This window comes from Astatotilapia calliptera, chromosome 16, assembly GCF_900246225.1.
Source record: "Astatotilapia calliptera chromosome 16, fAstCal1.2, whole genome shotgun sequence".
Taxonomy (NCBI): Eukaryota; Metazoa; Chordata; class Actinopteri; order Cichliformes; family Cichlidae; genus Astatotilapia; species Astatotilapia calliptera.
The window spans coordinates 21,180,011-21,197,126 of record NC_039317.1 but is presented as its reverse complement, the minus strand read 5'-3'; the positions used below and the strand labels follow the sequence as shown (position 1 = coordinate 21,197,126).

The following is a 17,116-nucleotide window of genomic DNA, read 5'->3' as shown; positions in this document are numbered from 1 at the left end:
TGATGCGAGAGGTCAAAGGAGAATGGCCAGACTGGTTAAAGCTCAAAGGAAAGCAACAGCAACTCAAATAACCACTCACTAAAACCAAAGTATGCAGAAGAGCATTTTCTGAATGCACAGTCCAACGAACCTTGAAGCAGATGGGCTACAGCAGCAGAAGACCACACCGAGTCTCACTCCTGTCAGCTAAGAACAGAAAACTGAGGTTATAATTCACAACAAAATTGGACAATAGAAAACTGATGTGATGATTGTCTGCGAAGGTTCTCAGTCATCCAGGTCATGGTAATCTAAGGAAAGAAAAGCGACTGGACTTCTTTAAGATTCAGTAGCAACACTCAGATGGTAGGGACATAATTTGATGTAAACAACATAAACGCATGGATCTATCCTTCGTTTCAGCATTGGTTCAGATGTGATGATGTGGGAATATGTTCTTGCACACTTTAAGCTTCTTAGCACTGACTGTGCATCATTTTAAACAGACAACTTTAGCATTGCTAACCTGTCCATCCTTTTATGATCATAGTTTACCCATCTTCTGATGGCTGCTCTCAGCTGGATAACATGCCATGTCACAAAGTTTAAGTCAATTCACTGTAATCCAATAGAGGTCTTTTGAGATATGGGGGAGCAGGAGATTCACATCAATGGATGTGCTGTAACTGTGTGATGCTACCCTGCCATTATAGAACAAAATCTATGAGGAATGCTAAATCCATGCCAAAAAGAATTAAAGCATTTCTGAGCATGGAAAAGTGTACCTAATAAAGTGTCTGGGGAGTGTTCAGTTTGGCTATGCAACCTTTTCTTTTTAAATTTTGGAATGCTTTGACATTTGGGAAAATACGTTACTTTCCGAGTGTAAGATGAGACTATTGATATGACCCCCATTCTTTTTCCACTCCAAGATGAAAAAAGGTCCACTTGCCACAGCATGACAAGAAACATTTTTGACACATAACTTCTTGTATAAGCTCTCTATATTTCCATTTGTAATTTAACGTGAAGTGTAAAAACGTTCAAATACTGGTGTAAAATGTAGTATCATGCTTAGGGTTGCGATATCAAAATGCATGCAAATCTTTCCTGAAAAGCAAGGATGCCTCTGTATTCCAGGTAAATTCTACAGCAATTTCATTAACCAGTTGTTTTCTTTGTAAATGTCTCAGAGGGACATGTATTGTGTGTTTTTAATCAGCAGATTCAGAGAACGCTGTTAAAAATTACATACTTAAATGATCACTTCAGATTTCTGTGCAGGATTGATAATGACAATCGCCATAGGAGTTAACTGAGAACTGAGAGGACCTTTTTACAGTGAGTGGCACATTTTTCAGCCCGTTAAAAATCAGATACAATACTAACAGGAGATCAAGCATTGTGGTATTTTTGTACATTTGACTTTTGTTTGCCGAGGACACATTCGGGGCTGCAAAGTGATGCAATGTATTTCTAAATCGGGCCAAAAATTGAGTCAGATAAAGGATTCCACATCGACAGAGCCAGTGACACTGTGAGAAGTCTTTTCTTCAGCATCTTTCATTGTTTTGGTCATACTCTGTGTAATCATTGCTGCCGTTAGAATTTCACAGTACAGCCTTCGCTACCGTTAAATATGCTATGGGAAATAAGTCTTTTTTGAGAGGTACCTTAAAGGACTTGTGGAGATAAAGTCAATGGTGTGACTGTAGGCATCACAGGAAGTTGGGTTAATGCTGTCCTTATCCTAAGATAACCTTTCCCCCCAAAAAAATGTCTTTAAGCCCATGGATGAATCAGTATATCAACATTGCAAAAGTCATTATCCTTAAACATCTTGGAAACAGGGTTCAAATCTTTTTAGGCCACCTCGAAACAGCCAAAACACACAATCGCCCTTTATCAGCATTAAGAGATCTTTGATCTAGATGTTGCCTTTGTTTTGAGTGGTGATGATGGTGGTGGGGTTTTCTTTTGCCAATGTTTCTCCACAACATAGTAATTAAATGCTAAAATAATTGACACGAGCAGATTCAGAAGATGTAGGAGGACTGTAGTAGGAAGCAGAAAAAGGGTTTCTCTGAAAATCTTGTTCGCATTCCAGAAAAAATAAAGTCTTGGAGAGATTTTTTTAAAATTATCATCAGAATCCTTGACCAATAAAAATCTGTCACAAACTCAACCTGTGGCAAAGAAAACAACATAAATGCAAGACAAACACAACTGTACATTCAGACTTTCAACAATATCAGCTTGCCCGCAAAATTTCTCAACTATTCCAAAATGAAGAAAAGAGAAACAAGACGCACGAGAAGAGAATGTCTTCAAACTTCAAGAAATGTGCAAATCTAACACTTTGTTGGTAAAAAATACAGTGACAGTGAAAGTTCATTGAACATTCAAAGTTAAATATGGTATGCTGACTAGCTGTTTGAACACTCACTCTGTGCCAGCATCAAGATGGGATGATATATGACACATCACACATGATGAGTGGTGCGACATAAGACTGAACTGTTGGTGGTTTTGCACTGCTTAAAATATTGCAACACAAATCTCCTCACAGTGTATCCCACCAATGCCAATTGTGTGGCCAAAAGAGTTTCAGCATCCAAATCACTCTGTTAAGCTAACAAAAATAATTCAATCATAGCATATTAAACATCATTTTAGTAAAAGTTATAATCTTTGCTATCTAATACTATATAATTATACTATATTATAAACATTCTTTTCTACTTTGCTGGTTCTATTCTAGCTCATTGTTTTTTTCAGCAAATTTCGATCCATCAACTTGTGACATGCATTTCAGACGCATGGCCAAAAAGCTATGGAAGCAAATGAAAACAAAAAGATTTATCCTAATTATCTCAGAAATTCAGAGATAATTTGAAACACAAAAATGTACTCTGTTTTTCTAAATTAACAATATAACTTAAAATCCCTAAAGAGTCTTTTTGGACTTGAAAGATTTCACGTGCAATAATGGTCCCACTGCAGACATACTTGAAAAGATTGGGAGATACAGTTTTTTTCAGTAGTAAAGATGGCACTGAACCTGTATGGCTCCAGGATACAAGATGACACATCTAAAATTCAATTTGGCTTCTCTGTGGTGACTCAAGACACAAAGACGCTTGTATATCTCAATGTTGCAAAGCTAAACCAAAAGAAAGGTGTATTAAACTAATTGGAAGGGGAGGTCATTACTGCTCATTAAATCAAGCTTTGAAGTCAACAGAGGCTCTTTCAGGATTTTAAGTTCTTTTGTAAATTCAGAAAAACAAGTTTTCTCTGAATTTCTGAGATAATTAGAAGAACTTGTCAAACTTCTTTTTTCTGTATTGATTAAATCCAAGGTAACCAATCTGGGTTAACTTGAATTAAACAGGCTTATCTTACTTTTTTCCTTGTCATATTAATAACAGGTGTCCCAGATGTTGACGTCTTGCCTGCGACATGCAACAATCTATGTATCGCAGTGCTTAACAAATGTATCAGACCACCTGTAACAGAAACAAGGAGCAAATATTTTAGAGTTCTTTCAGAAACTTGTTTGAAACTAAAAATTATACTTTTATTTACGAGAGCAATCCCAAAAGTAAGGTATCCAAAGCTGTGGGGACGTAGAGAAACTGTTCGTACGGCTGTTGGCCACACTGTTGCGATTGGTGCTTTCTCCACCCCCAAATGAGCATGCACGGTTTCGCTGGGATGCTCAATCTTGGCTTGGCAGCCCTTGAAAATGGAGCTCCCTTTGAACGCTACCGCCAAATATGAAGTTCGCGCAGTTATTCAATTTTTGAACTCAAATGGCATTAAACTGGTTGAAATTCAGCACCAAGTGGTGTAGAAAGTTTACCGCCATAAGAAGAGGTGAAAGATGAGGTTCAATGCTTCCTGAAAGACATGACGGCAAGCTGGTATAACATCAGCATTCTAAAATTGCCACAGTGTCAACAAAAATGCATTAAAAAGAAATGATTCTTCAATGATAAATGATGTAAATATTATAGAAAATAAACAGCTGTTTATATTTGTGAAATAGGAGACCTTACTTTTGGGATTGACCTCGTATTAACCAGTACAGAAACATGAAAGAAAGAATTTTGGTAATCACCAATACTGTTGATTTAGGGCAGCTGTAGCATAAACCTTACAGTGGGTGATGATTTGTTAAATTCGTTAAGCAGTGAAAACTAAAAAAGCCACACTCGTTGTTTTGGTTTTATGTGTAAAAACTGAGTTGTGAATTCAAAACACTTTCACACCTACACACTCTGGGCCACTGCACGAAGTGCCTGTCAGTTTCAGAAGATTGGTGGTGGAAGTAGCTGCTGGTTTCCATGCTGGAAAGTTGCATGCATAAAGGGTGAAGTCATTCACTATTTAAAAAGCACTCTAGTCAAATACAGTATCCCTTTGTCTCAGTCTTTTATGGACTGTCTACACTAAGAGAATATTTAAATTATATTAGCAGTTTCGTGTTTTAATACATCTGCTGCTTGAGAAGTACATTTTAGCCTAAAGTCTTGATTTCTTACAGCTAACAATATCTGCATGTTATGTACGGTTGCCATTTTTGCTGACAAAAATCAAAGGTTGAAGGCTGTCTTTATCTCTCTGAAACCACAGAGCCATTGGAGCAAAAATTAGTGCTTTCTGGCTCACAGTCATAGCATAATGGGACACTTGATGGAACTGAGCCATCACAAACCAAATTAGTCTCACCTGTGCTATTTTTGCTCTGGCAAGTCAAAATGTCTGCTATCGAAAAGCTCCAAGTGGTAAATCTACCCTGCTTGTTGTCATGCATAGGTAACTGCACACAGTATATGCTGAAGTAGAGAAAAAGAGGCTTAGTGAGCTGATGAAGTGTCTGTTATTTATTTTTTTACTCACTTTATCTAACATGCAAGCAAATGTAGGTGAGTGTTTCCTTTTACAAAGCTCTGCTTCCTAAAGCAAAAGTTTCTTGTGTTTAAACACATTAAAAAATCCAGCATGACCGTAGGATTCAGTTTTGTCACTATGAGCCTAGCTGCAGCGGGTAAATGTAAACTTGTTGGCTTGACAATCAGACTTTGGAATGCCAAGCGTTTTTGCACTGCTCCTCCTCCAAATTGTCAGATTACTTTTAAACCCTTCTGGCCAGAGTAAATCAACTTTTCAAGGCCTTCGTAGTGATTTCCAATTCATCTTTATTGCCGTAGCTCCTGACTCATGAGCTCTGGGTGTGATTTTCTGAGGTGCCGGTTGGATTAGGGAGCTTAGTGCTTACGCCAGCTGAAGGTGATCATGATATCTGCTTCATGAAACAAATACGAGGGTGGCATTTCTGTCCGTTGTTCCAAGACCATGAATCCAAGACAGACTACTGAAGAACCCCACTGCTTCTGGGAGTGATGTGAATTTTGAGTCCATATTTTACTAATATATAAATATTTTTTCTTCATAGTTAGCGAATCAATACCCTAAGACTGTATATACGTGCAAATTATGATTTTATGACTTTTTTACAATATCTTTTATATTTGAAAAAAACATTTTTGTGACTTTTGTGACATTTTCCTCCTTGTAGTCCATTACAGATCATCAAAGATCAGTACCTTCCTATGAGGCTTCGACAGAGCAAAGTGAACAAAAGACAAAACTGACAGGAAAATGAGAGAAGTGTATTACAGACAACAGAGGAGAGCCGAATTGGTGTGTGGGATGAATAATACATTTGTCTCAATCCTTCCAATCCTGTAAGTTTTCAAAATGACAGTGATCAAAGTTGAGTCTGGAAGGGATGGTATTAAGGGGGAGATTAAAATGGTTGAGAGAGTGTAAAAGAGAACACCAGAGGGGGATAGAGAATATTTCTGTCTCTTGTCAGATTCTGTCATGACTTGTTTTACATTTACACTTTGCCTCTTTATCCCTCAGCTCCTCTCCTGGCAATACAAATAGGTTTGATAATTCGGTGTGGAAACAGCTGCCACAGCCTAATGCAAGTTCTGTCGAGGCAGCATACTGCGGTGCATTTATAAAAGGTCCATAACCCACCATTTCTTTTTCTTTTTTTTTCTGAAGTGCATTGTAAAAAAAAAAAACAAAAAAAAATGGGAAAAAAAAGAACAAGTGATGCTAAAAAAAAATCGGTATCATCTGTCTTCCATCATTTTAAACAAGCTCATGCTCACGGACATGAAAACACATCTCTCCGTACTTACTCTGAAACACACGCACACATGCACACAAAAAGCCACAACAGATGCCTCGTCTCTGGTGTATTGTATTTGTACGATAACGGGCTGGTGTGGGCGTCTGCAAAACAGCTCAGTTTGCACCTGAGTCAAAATCCATCTTTGCTGTAGTCGCCAACAGCACAGGGGAAAAGGAGCTGAGTAGGACACATCACACCAAGCCCACTCTCTCTGTAGAATAGTGAGCCTGTTCGCCTGATGCTCGCTTTATCTGCTCCCTTCCATTTCATGTTTGGTTTAAGATCAGTAAGTGACTGTTGCCCTCCTTTGCCAAAACTATTGCTTTTAGAGGATGGGCAGTGAAGAATTATTATTTTTTTTTTTTTTTTAGTTATGAGAAGCCAAATGTGATTCACAGCTGAAATTTGGGACTAAAGAATCATTTGAAATGCTAATGCTCTGAGTATGCCTTTTGTTTTGGTTTTTTTTTCTTTTCTTTTTGGGCCTTTAAGCAAGAAAACTAGAATAAATAGATTTTAATGTGGGAACCGCTTAAGTCAGTATCGAACACATTACCCCGCATTTAACTTGTTAAAGAAAAGGAAAGAAAAAAGGACACTATCCAAGAAACTAGCCACGAGGAATGCTTTTGAAAGCTGCAGTGAACAGCTCTTATAGAGGATAGCAGAATTCATAAAACCTGCCACCTTTTGTCCATCCCTGTGTTGGATGTACGCTTGAGGAAAATGACTGCATACTCGAAGGGCACCAAATAATTGTGGTGCTTCAGGCACAGCCAGTAGGACTGAAATAAAACAAGTGCTCTCTCACAATCCATGCTTGCTAAAAATAATCCTGTTCAGACGAGGGTGGCAGATTCTCGGCTGCATCCTCTGCTCTGTGGCTGTGGAGGCAACTGTTTGATAAGTGTAGAGCTATGAGAAAGAGATTGTACATAACGGTGTGCCTCTGTTCCACTGCACGCACATAAAGGTTTTTGATCCAGCACACAATCCGGTCATTTGTCCTGAATATGACTTAAACTCACAAAGGCAATTTGCGAGCAATGCTTGGATTATTTCAAACAAGTATGCAAGGCGCGTGAACCACAATCCACACAAGCAATCGCTCTGTACTGCACTAGTTTTGAAGGTTAACGTTCAAATACTTCTATCTGCACATTGGCAATTAATGACGCATTTTAAACACTTCATAATGAGGGTTTCCCCGTGAAACACTTGTTACCTAGCAACTGCAACCGGAATACATTACATCTGCATGTTCCCACAACTTAACATGTTTTAATGTAAACCTAGATTCATTTTGCACACCGCGTGATTTCTATAGGAAAGACGTGCTGACTGATGATGATTTCTCTCCATTTTGAGCAGCAGGAGTAAAAACCAGGAGAAGACTGAAGGGTGGTTTCACTTGACTGAGCAAAGTCTCTGCCCTGCTGTTGGTCATTCACTTCATCATTGTCTTTTCTTTGCCATTGCAGTGTCTGCTGTGGCTCTGGGATGAATATTTCAGGAGACTACACTATGTTCCATTTGTTACTTTGGTTGTAAACAGTGTTGGACTCCTCCCCAGGTAGCATGGTGTATACATGCTGCCAAAAAACTCTGTTCACTTTACACAAACACTAGGCTGTTTGCTAATATGCTATTACCGTACGATTTATGCATCTGAACTGAGTTGGTTCACCTATTTTCCACTCTAAAATGTGTTCATTTTAAATAAACATGCAGGAATAAAATCACTGTTAAAGAAATCTAGCCTGCATTGTAAAGAAACTAAGCACTTATATAACAATAAATGTTAGATTCGTGTCTCTTCAGGGTAATTTTAAAGCAGACTCTCCTTTAAAAATACATTATTAATCCATGCCAGATGTTTGAATCTGATGAAAACGCCAGTTATGAGACGTTGAACAGCCATGTGTTTATTGGCTATATAAATTTGTTAGACATAGCCCTGCATGTAATTCATAATGCACTTTACTCCCATGCATTTTTGATGCTATAGAAAAATGGAGCAGGCTTACAGCCTCCACTTTCTTTCACCACAGGAGCCGAACCACCCGTCGGCTTTCAGCCTCAGGAAGCTGATTGGACTAAATGTTGCAGAATGAAGAACTATTTTCTCTCCCCCCCCCCCTCTGTCTTCCTTTTTGTCAGGGTCATGTAAGCACACAAGAGCTTAATTTTCTTGCCCAATTGTTATTTTGAAGGACCGGTAAGATCAATAGGTGACAAGAGGAAGGACAATAAAGATTAACATGAGCTGAGGAAGGTAAGGCCACTTTAAGTGATGCGTGAGGGCCATGAAAAGGAAAACATGCCTTTCAGCTTGACTTCAGATAAATTAACTAATGACTTATGGAGTAAGAGGAATAGAAAGCTCACAGTAGATATAGAAGAGGACAAGATGTTTTCATCTCTTTACATCCCGACAAGTGATTGACTGACTTGCTTGTCAATTATAAACTAAATCTCCTGCGGGGGGTAATAGCTGTAGAAAAACAAATCCTAACTGATTTACTCAAACGTACATTTGACCTTTCTTTCGGTTTCCCTGCATTTCATTTTTAAAGTCATACTGAAAGTAATAGAATGGAGAAACAGTCTTAATTAGGGTATAATGGGGAGGACACTACCTGGAGGCAATGAAGCTGAAAGTTGGTGAATTTGATAGCTTTAACAAGATTGCATTTAAAAGTTACGTTCAGTTATGGGCTGCTTTTCAGACACAATAAATCATTCACCGACTGTAATGAACGATGGAGTCAAAAAATAATAAAAATAAAACAATAACAAAACTTTGCTGTGAAAAATAATCCTATGCTACAGAACTAATGACCATCATGGTTTGGTGGTACTGCCTTGCCATTTAAACTAATGATCACTAAGAAAAAAAGATAGAAGTAACCTGTGCAGAGAAAACATGACTGGGCCATTAGGTCTGAACTGTGATTTATGGACAGCAGTGAGCTAAAGCAAACTGTGGATAGCAAAAAGGTCAACAAAAATCACGACTTCTAGTGAAAGAAGTCATAAATGCATAACAATTTGAAAACACACACCTCTCACTGCAGACAAAAGTCTGTTATTACTTTTTAAAAATGGTTTATAACCTCTGTACTTTGAGGAAATATACTGCAAAGTGCCCTGCCACCTCTTATTTAAACTGACAGGTAGGTCTGAGGGCAACTGTCCCCTCAAGGACAAACATCTGGCATCTGGACCTGGAAAGCTAAGCTGCTGTAAAAGGAGAATGTCACACACAGCAACAGCTTGTTTACAAAGGTAAACTAAAGATCATCATAGCGAGAGGAGGAATAAAACTAGAGGGAATTGGTTTGAGAATGAGCTTTTTGCTGTTACGATTTGTACACAGTGTTCTTTCATAGTTTTGCATTTTCAATCTGTTCAAAGCATCTCTTAAAAAAATCTGTTATTCCAAGGTTTTTGACATCCAAAAACAACAACAACAACAAATCACTCCAATATAGAAACTAAAACTTTTCCCACAACAATTTTGAAGTTTTCAAAGCTGTTGAGGCTTTGCTGTGTCATCAGTTGGGGGAATTATTCATTCTGGCTCAGCTCAAAATATGCTTACCATCTGTTCCATTTTATTCCAGTGCCTGGCTCATGGCTCATGTTTAATGTATCTGTGATAATAGCATCATCCATGTACAGCACAATGGCCTGCTCTACATCAGGAAATCAGTGAAAGCAATCAAAAGGGAGACCTTGGCTGCATGAATGCTTTCAAAACGACCTTTTATCTGAATAAACTGCTTCATTGCCGGTGAAACGGACAATGCCCATACATAATCGACCTTCTGAAATATACATTGCCTTGAAAAGTATGAAATACACAGAGTTATATATCAGTAAGATGACCACACTACAGCAGTATTAAGATCTATTTAAATCTTTAGCCTGCGAGGTTAAGTTTGATTGACGTTAATAAGATCATTCCCTTGAGTAATATATGGGGGACATATGGAAGTGGAATATCTAATGGCCCTTCCAGGCACATTTGCTTATACATATACTGTATAAGACATGCACATACACACAAACACCCACACACATGCTGCACTTTAAATATATGTACACATACACAATTAAGAACACAGAAGCAACTGAAATTACATGTGTAGGTTTCCCAAACACTAACATTCCACTGACCAACTCAGTGATTAGAAAATTAAATCCTTAAGGGATGTGCATATACGCTAAGATAAACCGTGCAACAGGAAAGACACGCATTTTCAACAAAGTTTGTGGCATTACAGTACTTGAATTTGCCTTGAATTGAACTGAATACAAATGTTACTGTACATACAAGAGGTCAAGCAGCACACCACTAAAGATCAGTGCCCTTGAGTCACGTTTTTCTTATGGTAATTTCCGTCTCTGCGCAACACACAGCAGACTGTTAGTTACACCCAGCATGTCGCAGTCATGCTGTAAGCCTAATACCCATGAATACTAACTCTGCTTATATTAGTGGCAGTATGGAAAAACAACATTTCATTAAAAAAAAAAAGTTTTCAACAATATGACACCAGGCATTTTTTCTTTGCATTATAAGTATTGTAAACAAACAAACAAGAAAAAAAAGACAATAAAAAGGTCATTCTGAGTCTTCCAGCCAGAGTGGATACAATCTGCAAAACAAGGCAAAAAAGCAGCAAATCCTCACAGGCATTATCTGCCTGCGCTTTGTTTGTTTGCATACAGCTAATTAGTTCAGTTATGTTTTTGTTTCCTTGGACTATCGCTGTCACATTCTGTTTTAAATGTGCTCGCACATCCTTCACCTGCTGCCCTTCCTGTGTGATCTCTTGCCCCACCCTAATGTGCTGCACCTGTGTCCAACTGTCGTCTCGTTCCCACGCTATACAAGTTTCACGTGTTCCCTTTGTCCTCTGCCAGATACACTTTTTTTCACAGCAGACATTTTGACAGAAATTAGTAGGTAAACACAGGTGTTACTAATTACATTAATCAAGGCACTGCCCCTAAATAGACACCTAATCTTCATCATTGTCACTGGTAACACCTGTTTCTTTTTTTCCCCATGCAGTAGCTGCTTTAAAAATGCCTTTCATCTTCATCTGTATGTCAGAGATTACATCTCAGTGTTTGTCACACTTCCACGTGCTGCTCTGGCTTCTTCTTTTGTTTGCCATACCTAACTATCTACCTGTGTAAAAAATCTTTTTTTAGCACTTTGAGCAAAGACTGAGGTTTTTAACTCTGTTACAAATTGACGTCCTCTGCTTCCACGTCTGATACATCACTATCTAGAGAGCTACGGTACTTTGTATATTTGCAAACATTTGGCTCTGGACACATAAAATCTTCTGTGTTGCCAATTCCTCCACAGGAGGAATTTCAAATGCACTCTGTGATGTGCCAAGCCAATCTTTCAATTTATCGTCTAATGGCAGCCACTCTCATCAAAAACATATTTGAATATGTGTATCTTCATTTGTGATCTTCTGCCGAAGAACGTTGGCTCTAGGCAACTAGCCTGTGGGGGCCACATCAAATGACTTTGGCTTTGAGGAAGATGAGAGAGTAGCATCATCTTAATCTTTTGCTCCCAGACAGGGCTTTCACTACTACCTTTAATCACCTCACTGTGAATTCTCACTGCTGGCTCATGCTTCCTCATTCCATTTTATCCTTGCCCAAAGAGAACCACCTAGCCTTGCAAGTAACCACAGTGGACAGCTGAGGTGGCTCATTAACACCAGACGTGTCCAAGTCTAGGAAACGCGCTTCCTAATGGCTTAATTAAGACATAGTGTGGGGTTGCAGGTATTGTGCTGCAATATTTCGACCTGAAATTGTTTATATGAAAGAACCCGAACCTACTCTCAAAACATATCTTACTTTTAGAGCTGTCTGAATATTCGATGCAATATTTAGTTGGTGTGCTATGAAAATATAATAAAACTTTACTTAAGGAAAAGAATGTATGAATCTTACCGTGAGCTTATCCTAGTGGGGTCACATCAGTGACAGCTTTCCTCCCTGCTGTTGCTGAAAATAAAGAATGATTATAAGATAGAATAAAGCAGTTTCTATGTGGCTAGCATATTTATAGTAGTGGTTTGAAGATTATATACAATAATCGTGGGCATAAATGTCATGTCAATTTTTGGTTTTGAATGATTTACTTGAACTGTATAACTTTAAAAAAAAACAAGAGCTGGGAGCAGAAGTTTAAATTTATTTGGGTTTTCTTATGTTTAGAGGAGTAATGGTGAGCCTTTCAAACCTAAGAACACTGTATCCACTGTCAAGCATGGTGCCTGTAGCATCATGTTGAGGCGCTGCTTTGCTGCGAGTGGGAATGGTACATTGCACAAAGTAATGAAGGAGCAATTCTTACAAATTCCTCAACTTCAACTTTTGGAATGGATATAGTAAGGTAACATTAAGTTTATGGACATGTCTTTCTCAAATAACCTACTTCAACCCTATAGGAATGTTGTGGACTAAAACATCTGGGTCTACAGCAGGAAACCAACCAATTAAACCAATTCTACCAAGAGGATCGTTCAAATATTGAGCCAGAATCAAGCCAGAAGCTTGGCTACCAATTTAAACTTGTGCACGCAGATTTTGTGCACAAAAGGTATGCTGTACACTCATCCCACCCTGGAAAATGAACAGGGCAAAGAAATCATGAAAAGACCAAAATTACCATGACATTCATGCCCATGATAAGTGTATGAAACATTCTGACCAAAACTTTATATTACAAAAGATATAAAATGCCTTATTTACATAACTTCGGAAAATAATGTGCTTTGTTTTACCTGTGTTAGAATACTTAAGGCTATGTTCTTTAATCCAAGTTTTGCAATTCTGGCCTTTCTTATATTAAAAGAAATTTACCTGTGTTATTTCTGTAGAGCTTCTGGCAGTGGGCACTAGGAGCAAGGAGTCACAAGAGAGCTGCAAGAGACTGTCAGTCTGCTGTGAAGTCAGCCAGATGGGAGACATCTTCACCGCAGGGAAAAGCAGTGAACAGAAACAGGTGAAGAGAGAAAGAAAGAATATAAAAGCAACTGAAGCAGAATTAGAGGAACTGTGTGTGCGCGACACAAGGATGTCGGATGTGGCAGCCAGGAAATCGCGGAAGTTCAGAGAAAGACATGAATAAAACAAAACAATGTGAAGGGGTGGACGAGCAGAGAAGTGAAAAGGAAGTAGGGAAAACAAAGGGTTCTTCCTGGTGCTGTGGATGCTAATATTCATATGTGTCCAGTTAATAAGACACAATAACAGCTGATTATTGTGTGTGTAACCCTGAATAAGCTGGCTGTGCATGAAGGGATGCGTCATAACAGTGGTAAGATACAAACGCATCACCCAGGATAAAGGTAAGAAGATAGAAGTGAGGGGGATGGAAAATAAAAATATAAAACAAAAGGGCATACGCACTTTAATTCCATGCCAAAACCAAAGCTTTGAGGTCTACGTATCAACCCACACGCAGACACATTCTCTGTGCGGTGATTTAGAGCAACTCAGTCACAATTTTACAAGGCAGCAAGACTCATGATCTCCTGTCCCGGAGAATATAAGCTGTCCATCAGCAAGAACTCAGGCAGCAACAATACATGTGATACCAGGATTCATGATAACCTTGCTGCTGCCCTCGGCTCCTGGCTGTCAGATGCACTCCTTTTTGCACTGATTTTGTGGAGTATCACAATTACTTGTTAGTTAAATTGTGCAGAATAAACTGAGGCCATTGCATGGTTAAGTTGTGTAACACCACAACATTTACATTCAGGGAGCTTCATCTTGACTGTGAGGTCTTTCAGTGAAATTAGCCTCAGTTATTAAAACTGTCTATCAGGCATGTGGTACAGTTAATAAAATTGCCCAGGTCAAAGCTGTTCTTCAGCAGAACAGCGTTATCATTAATGGCAATTCATTATGAGCAATCAGCATTTCCCCCCTCACTGTATGAGCTGAAGTCCTTGGATTCCTGCATCACGTTAATTCGCTTGCACGCATGGAAAAGCCCTGCTGTAAACGGCATTTTATCCTACGAATCAGCACCGTTTGCTGCACACACTCTGTGCGGACAGCGGCAAGAAAACCACACTTTCAAATGCTTCGTACAGTAAATCTTTTAACAAAGCTTACATGGAAATGGCAAAGCAGATTATTAAAGGCGCCCATGAGATGGGGAAGTACTGTACAGTACATTCAAGAGGCGTTGCTAGGAAACGCTACTGCTGGGTGAGTCAATGAGCAATCCACAGGCTCTCTCTAAGAGGAGCTACAATAGAACAGACAGCCTAGCAGCCACACAATAATCTCGGTCCACATGGTCATTGCAATTATGCTAATTAAAATCATCCTCACAGCCACTCCAGTGAAGAAGGCTGTGTTTTTCAGTCCACACCACCTTTTTAAATAATAAGACGAGGGATTAGGACAGGTAAAGGCAGAGTCACATGAAGGTTTAGTCATATTACAGGTGAGTTAAACACCTGCAAACATACAGAGGGAGAGCAAAGAGAAAGACAGACGCTGTCACACTTTGAGAGAACATACGAGGATAATTACCGAACATGCGGTGAAGGTCAGAGAATTGTTGTGTTTTGTGAAATGCTGACTTTAATGCTCACTGCTGTATTTTACCTTTATGAAACTTGCCTCCCCTTTTGTTGGTAACACAGTGTTTGTATTAAACACGATGCCTCCATAATTGCTATGTATACTCAAAAAGGGAAAATGCCATATCAAACGTGTGCATACACACACAAACTAATGCGCAGGGAAGAACACGCATACACACACAAGCAGCAAGGAGAGCAGATAATGAGTCACCTATAATGACACACTGCTCTCCTGTCAGACGAGCTCTGTCAGGTGTAGAAGATTTTCCGTTTTGATATGGAGCGCAGGCCACCTTGCTCTGCAGGGGTTGTGAAAAAGTGCTTCTCTCTTACGTCCATAACACCTCATGCTGCTCGTACTGTACACCGGGGACTGGTTTTAAATTCATATCGAAACAATTCGAACTACAGATGCAAATAAATCTCGCAGTCTGAGATCCTGCCTTTCAACATCAGCACAAACAGCAGTTTATACGGCCGCTCTTAACGACATATATGCGTGTGTCATTTTGGATACATCATATACAGGCGTGCTCAGGATCAAAGGGCTTTGGATAAAAAAAACTTTACTTATTACATTAAGCACCATCTCTCTTTTCAGTGCAGGTTAATAGTTAAAAGTAAAGAAATCAACAGAGCCAAAAGGGGAAAAATGAATTTCTCTGTGATGATGTTTCCACTTGTGTGTCTATACTTATATTATTGCTTTATACTCCATATACTTTTTAGGTGTGGCAGTCTTTATAGTTTACCTACACAAAATTAAGACACTGTGTGCTTACCACTGATACCCTTCATAAAAGTGGGAAAAGCTATAAAGCATATATACATACACATATAGAGAATGCACGGTGATCCTTCAGTGCACCAAGAACACATTAAGGCAAAGCGGCTGCAGGATGTAAGCCTGTTAGTGCCATGGATCTTCATTTAAGATGACAACATTGGACTTGTGCGGGTACATGAAGCAAACAAATCAGCCTTTACAGAGTCAGGAAGTGTCACAAGAGAAGAGGCAAGTCAAATTATTTATCCACAAAAGGATCCAGCTATCTCTTGCATGGTTTGGCCGTGCAATTGAGCATAAGTACTGTCATACAGTTATACTTATATTCATGTTAGTCTTCTAAATAACCTTAAACTAATTTTTGGTGCATTATTTGTGATGTAGTTACTGATTCTTTTATCTGTTGACAATATTTATTCAGCTGTGAGGTTGTTATATAAGCCAACATCAATTCCTGCTCACATATAGTATTAATGATTATAGAAAAAAGTGGGCACACGTCAAAAGCTTGTCATGAAACATGCTTTAAATTAAAATAGAAACCCTATTCAGCCTAATGTTATCAATTTTGCAGAGTGCTCTAATCACTATTGGTGATTAAAAAATATGTGAATATGACTGTGGGTTGAAAATAACCACAATAAAAGGACAATGGCGCCATCTAATGCACTAAAAGAAAATGGGGAAAATATTTAAGAGTTTAAACTAAAACACATTGATACCTACTATTCTTTGAAGCTTCTTGTTGGAATCAGTAGTATTTATCTATGATCTCTATCTTAGGTCTTTTGGGGCTAGAGGGTTTTTCAGTCAAAGAAGAAGAAGAGTCTCCTTGAATCTCCCTGTCTATTTCCACTTTCACGTCAAAGTTGAAGCCGTCTTGTGTAATCTACTGAATGCAGTGTGTGTTGGCTTCAAATCACGTCGCTGTTAATCATTTGCCTCTCCATCATTCCAGACAGGTAGTACAGTAGTATGACTTGACAGCACTCTCCTGTGAGTGTGACAAGGTTGCCAAGTTCTTTCCTCAGTTGTTGTCATTCCCTTCCTTTCTTTATGTTATTAGCTGAATTTGGATATTATGTGGGCGTGGCAGCTTTTCTGCTGCTACCAAATCCCATTTCCCCCAACCATTTTAAAATTGACAAACTTTAATCTGGGACATATTTTTAGGAGATGCGACAGAGAGGAGACAAAAGTGATAACATTAAGAAATATTGATTTCATGTGTGCAGATTAGCAGTGTTACTGACACTATTTAAAACTTTCTGTACTGAACCCTTCCACTTTGTTCGACATTTAGGAAAAATATTAATCTGACAACTCAGAACATCAACCCAGCACAGACCAACCTGTAGTTTCTCCTAAGCATTTTTCTAAACCAATATGTGGTACTTGTCTGTCACCATCATTCTCTTATATTTGGTTTTATTTTGGACTTATATTTATGTGGTCACACACACTACTCTTCCCCCATCAGAGGTT

General features: G+C 38.7%; 1 long non-coding RNA gene across 2 annotated transcripts; it reads left to right on the top strand.

The window, feature by feature from the left end:
• Window positions 1-2,702: 2,702 nt before the first annotated feature.
• Window positions 2,703-6,029, top strand: LOC113008032 (uncharacterized). 2 transcript variants are annotated; one of them, XR_003269980.1, is made up of 3 exons: window positions 2,703-4,910; window positions 5,564-5,732; window positions 5,914-6,029. It is a non-coding gene; the product is annotated as an uncharacterized LOC113008032 (long non-coding RNA). The 2 variants fall into 2 exon arrangements; XR_003269979.1 differs by having other exon boundaries at window positions 2,703-5,389.
• The last annotated feature ends 11,087 nt before the right edge of the window (window positions 6,030-17,116 follow it).